Genomic DNA, 6,000 nt, shown 5'->3' on the forward strand with positions numbered 1-6,000 from the left:
GAGGAATGAAGAAGCAGCTGTGAGAGCAATGAAGCAAAGCACCTTTCCCCCACCATTCCTGGTGACCAGCATCGCCTCTGCGTTTGCTGGTCCCAGCAACTAAGCACAAATCCAAGCCTGCTTTCCAGGCTGAACTCTCCCTGACTGTGGGGGTCACATGTGGTCACTCTCAGGCTGGAGCACTGAGCCCAGCGTGCTCCATGTCCTTTGCCATCCATGTGGATGATGCCCAAGAGAATCCGAGCGTGCCATGGCCAGAGCCTGTGCCGTAGCTGGTCTCACAGGGCTTGTCACCACCCACACAACACCTGCCCAAAATAACAGAATCCAGCACTGCCCTGAACATCCCTCGCTGCAGTACCAGGGTGGTGTATTTTTGAATGGGTAATGGTCCACAATTGTGACAGAAAGGGGGACACTTTGCTCCATGTCTCAGTTCTCCAGTAATTGAAATGAGCCATCCAGATTGCCTTTCCAGACAGTAGGGAATAAAAGGTCCCAGAAGATGACCCAGAACATCCCCAAAAATGTCTATACTGGGAGGCTGAGTTGGAGGCAACCCTGGAGATCCCTCGAGCAGGTAGCACTTGGATGCTCAGTGATACAAAAGCCATCCACAGAAACTGAATGACACCCTGTCAGTCACACAAGTCTGTAATAAAATGGAGCAAATGTGGGTGTTTTGTCAGCTAGCCAATGCTTCCTACCATGCATCTCACCGGCTTTGGTGTGATCACAGGAGACCCCACAGAAGGGGACTGGGAATCTTGTTTGCCTCGGCAGCCATAAACCCAAACTTCTGTAAGGCTTGAGCATGAGCAATATCAGCTCCAGGGTGGAGGCTCATAGAAACTGAGATGCTGAAGTTGAAAAAGAGCCTGTGTGGGGATCTGCCTAGGACCCAAGGCAGTAACACAGCTCTAACTGGCAGTAGCAGCTTCTCCATGGAGGAGATTATTGGATGTGATGAGAGCTGGATTTGTGTTTGCCATACTTGCTGGGAAATCAAATTGCCAGAAGCCAATTTTTCAGCAGTTTGCTGGTGATGTCTTTGATTTTACAGGCAGGAGAGCATTTTTCTTCCCAGCTGGATTGCAAACAATAGCAGTCTGCTCTTCCTTCCTCTCCTGCCTAGCTCCCTAGCTTCTTCTCTCCTCTCCTGTCAAATCCCTTTCAAAAGTGTTGTCAGCAAAAAACTGATACCACTCAGTTTCTATGGCAAGAACCAAGAATCTCTGCTGTGCTATCAACACTATGTAGCCACTAAATTAAACAAAAAAAACAAAACAAACACAACCAAACCAAAACAAATCCCCCAAAACTGAACAAACCCACAAAAACAAACAAACAAAAGAGCAACAACAAATAATAAGCCATCACCCATCACACTGAAACACGCCAGTGGGATCAGCCGGGCATTTTCAACATGTTTCCTAGGTTATAAAATTTTCTGGCAACTCCAGCTGAGGCAAAGCTCTCTGCTGCTCTGTCAGGTGTCATATCTCATTTCCTTGGCTTGGGCTTTTGTTTAGACCTGAATGTGTGCAGCAGTCAACTTTCAGCAGAGTTCCTATTCAGTGAGACAGCTGGAGCTGACAGGGACTGGTGCATCACAGGATTAAATCCTTCCTCATCTGGGGATGCCTGACTGGGGAAAGGTCTCTCAGTAGGCAAAGATTTTTCAGGATACTGAGAGCATGTAAGAGAGAAAGGGCATTTTCTCCATCATCCAGGCTAACACACATCCATGTTTACCTAGCAGTGTCCTATTGTTCTGCCTGGGAGCCCTGGCATGCTGATGGGAGCTGGAGCCCTGATTCTGCCTCTTTCACCAGCCCTGGACCAGCAGCAAGACAGCTTCTGGTTAAAGACACATTTTTGCACTGCTTGCAGACCAGCTCCTGCAGATGCCAGCCCAAACCTTTAGCACACAGAGGTTGCAGACAGCCCAGGGTGGCTCTTCCCCTTGGTTTGCCCCACATTCTCCCCAGGGAACTGTGGGGCTTCTCATGGTTAAAAAACATCACAGATTCACTCCATCAGCTTTCTTCCTCCTGGCTTCTCAGCACTCACCTGCTTCCAGTCTGAAGGAATTCTCCCTCCTGGAAGAGCCAGGCAGCTGGGCTCCAGCAGGACACTAAATATTCCAGCTGCTTTTGCTCTTAGGCAAGGCATCTCCAAAGGTCTGGCTGCCCCTGAGATTTTCAAGAGGAGCTTCAACCTGTTGCCCATCCCATCTGTCAGTGGGCACCTGTAGCCACTCCAAAGAGAACCTGTGGTTTCTGGCTGCTTTCCAGGCTGCAGAGATATCACCCAGCATGGTCCCTCATAGCTCATTTTCTCTGCCTGGTAATTTTTGTTCATGGTTACAGGTCCCTGAGCACAGGGGCTTAAGCTTGTCACACCCTCTCTACAGCTGCACCAGAAGTGTTCTGGCCATGCTGTGTCCAAGGCAAAACTTCTTTCCCTTCTTCTTTGCTTGCAGCACCTACATGGGGTAATGGACCTTTCCCAGCAGAAAACAATGGACTCACTGGAGATTCCTGCCTAGACCCTCTCCCATCAGACTGGGGGCAGAAGATCTTAGAAGTCAAGCATGATTGCAGGGCCAGAACGTGATCTGCACACACACCACAGGGTAACTAACAGCACATAGAAATGTTTGGACTGGGAACACATAGACAGTAGATCAGTGGTTGCTTTTGTCTTGATCTCCATATGAAACATCAGGGATTAGACGTAAGGGATTCCTGTTAGACCACCAGATGACATGGGGCTGAGAAAGCCAACAGAGCAGTGGAGGATAAAGCACAAAAGAAACCGAGAAAGCCGCAGAATGCCTTCTGCTATCCTGTACCTAACAAGGCCCCATGACAACATAAATCCATGTTTATTCTGACTGTCATGAAGCATCTCTTCTGTCATCTCCTAAAGCACAGGCTGATGCTTTTCCATCTCCTTCTTAGCCATAAGGATGGGCTGATGTGGGTCAGCTCCCACTGCTGACCTGCCTGAGGATATCTGGCAGCTCTTACCTTTCACTACAGTGAAATCAATGGCTTAAAAAATTACCAACTTTTCAGCCAAATTATCCTGATCAAAATGACAAACTTCTGTTCCATCAGGAGTGGAAGAAGTTCTCTTTGGGCTCTTTGTTTCAAACAGGTTCTTTTCTTATCAGTTAGAGTGTAGGTTTCTTCTCCAAACAATATTTCAGCTTGAAATGCACTACTGTAAGCACTGCTATGCAAAAATAAAAGCTGCACACTCAAGCTGGCATGATAGAAATCCAGAGGCTATAATGATTCCTTCCAGGGGAATAGCCACCCCTCCCTATACTCTCAGGGGCACAAAGACAGACTTTCATCCATATCTCTGAGAGTTCCTAGAGCTTGAAGGGCATACTGACATATTCAGCCAGCTTTTTAGGTGCATTGTTTAAAGCCATAGCAGCAGCACCAGCAGCATGTACAGCTAAGCACGCTTCCCTCTTAGTTGTAGTGGAGAGAAATTGAGCTGTCATCCTTCCACACCGTCTCAGTGCAGCAGTACAACAAAAATATTTGACAGACCACAGATGAGTCCCCTTTCCAGAGGTGTGATGGCACAGAAAAATAATGACAGTGATCAGCAAACTGAAATTGCAGTCAGACAGCTACAGCCACCCCCCACACAGGCAGGCTCACAAACACACAGGCATGCAACATTTAGCTGTCAGGAGAAGCACAAGACTTTTTTTTCCTGTGCAAACTGCTGGGAAACTCTCTGGCAGGGCCAGAGAGAGCCTCGGTGTCTGGAAGGGGAGGATACTTACCTGGGCTGGAGCCTGGAGCCAGGGAAGGCGATGGAGAGAGCGGCTGCCCTGGGTCTCACCTTCACCCTTCAGTCGGGGATGACAAAGCCATGGCTAGTCCCAGCAGAACCGAGGCTGGAAGCCCAGCTGTGCGCTGCGGGGAGAAGGATCTCACATCCCTCCTCCCCTCTCGTCACCGAGCTCAGGAAACTTTGCTGGGGTGTCAGGCGGACAGTCCTCGGCAGAGCTCCGCGGGCTCTGTGCGAGCTCCCACGCTTTCCCCACACTTTCTTCCTTCCCCTCGGAGGACGATGTTGCTCTCCTTAGGCAGATGTGTGTTCAGCCGCAGCATCCCTGCCCCGCCGCATCCTCTCCTGCCTCCTCCTCCTCCCCCCGAGCCCGCGGTGCCCAGGAGGCTCAGCCCACCGCCCACCGCTGTCCGGCACCGCTCATCCTCGCCCCGCTGCTTTTCCTTCTTCCTTTTCTACTTCAAGGCTGCAGCTCCCGCCCCCTTCAGCTGACAGAGGTGCCCGGAGCAGAACAGCCCCTTTTTCCCCCAGGGAGAGGAAAATCCCGGGAGCGCATCTCCGCCGAGGGTCAGCCCCGGGGCGGGGAGCGGAGCGCGGCGGCCGCGGGGGAGAGAGCAGACAGCGCCAAATGCCGAGGAACGGGATGCAGGCTCGCCGATGCCGCAGCGAGGCACGGATCTCTCAAAGGTTTGTAACGCACGTAACGAATAGTAAAAAAAGAAATACAACCGGTGTGCGGTGCCTTTGGATGGTGGGGGGATGCCAGGGGGATTCGTGCGGGGAGTCCGTGCTGGGCGGCCGGCAGTGAGAGGTGCGAAGACCTCCAGAGGTGTAATGTCCGGAGTGTGGGGAGGCGCTAATAAATAAATAAATGAATAAATAAATAAATAAATAAATAAATAAATAAATAAATAAGTCCCCAGATGTAAAACTAATGTTTCAAACGAGCAATCAGATCTATGGTGTGCTTAGAGGTAGTTGGTCTTAAACCACGCCTGTTTTAAGCACAGCCAGATCTTAACTCCCACATTAAGGGGCCAATCTCCGTCTGTTTGCAGAGCTGGTGAGCACAGGGGACCTGGCAAACTGTGAGCTGTGCACTGGATGGAATAGAGATAATTCTCCCAGAGTTAAGACGTGCTGACACTCAGCTGTCCTCGTCTGCTCTCCATGCTCCCACTGCTGTAACCAGCCTGGCTGCTGCCAGTGACAGCTGAGCACAGGCTCTTCTCCAATTTATTGCTGAAGAATCCTCTATGAACCAGGCTGGAGCTCACTGAACATCAATCATGCTCCACTCTCTTTCAGATTGTTGCTTTCATGAGAGAGAGAGAGAGAGAGGAGAAAGGTAACAGAGGTACTGAAAAACAAAGGTCAAAGAGAGATATCACTGAGGAGGAATGAACACTTCTCTCTGTTCTCCAGGCACACTTCAGCCTGAGGATTCTTAATACAGCAGCATCCTCTACTGCATCATATTGCATTTCACTTTACAGGTCATCCTAGAAATTCAGGCAAAACCAAACTTCACACAAAGGAGTTCAGTCTCTGCTGAGGAAGAAAACTCTGTTTTCTCCTGAGCTTGAGTAATGCCAACAGCACACAGCATGGCTTGAGCAACAGGGCAGGAGGATATCAGAAAACCAGCGCTGATCAGATGTGTTGACTGTCTGGGCTTATAGACAGAAACAACTGGGAAATCTCATTTCAGACCTTTCCAGAGATGCAGTGTCTCCTCTAGGGATTCCCTGGACCTGTAACATGAAGTTCAAAATGGCCCAGTGTACTCAACCCTACCAGAAAAGTGATGAGAGAGTGTACAATGGAAGATTTTGTGGAGGAAATCTCCCCCTGGCATCTCTGAGAGAGGCAGTTCCACAAGTGGCAGAACTGGTGTTCGGTGTCTGCTGCCTGTTGCTGGGTAGAGAACCGGAGTGGCTGAACTCACTCCTGGTGTAACACCCCCGAGTCCAGCAGGAGCACTCCAATAAACCACGTTTATGAAGGAACTGTGGCTGTCAGAGGGGAAGAGACAGTCAGGGTCATTGATCTGAGCCCACTGCTCTCACATTGTGTAATAGCATTCATAAAGCTCAGGCTCCAAAGGGGCCAATTAATACCAAACGACCTGTCAGTTGTGCCCTAATTGCACAAAGCAGTGATGAAGAAGGCTGCTCC

The sequence above is a fragment of the Vidua macroura genome, chromosome 9 (assembly GCF_024509145.1).
Source record: "Vidua macroura isolate BioBank_ID:100142 chromosome 9, ASM2450914v1, whole genome shotgun sequence".
Taxonomy (NCBI): Eukaryota; Metazoa; Chordata; class Aves; order Passeriformes; family Viduidae; genus Vidua; species Vidua macroura.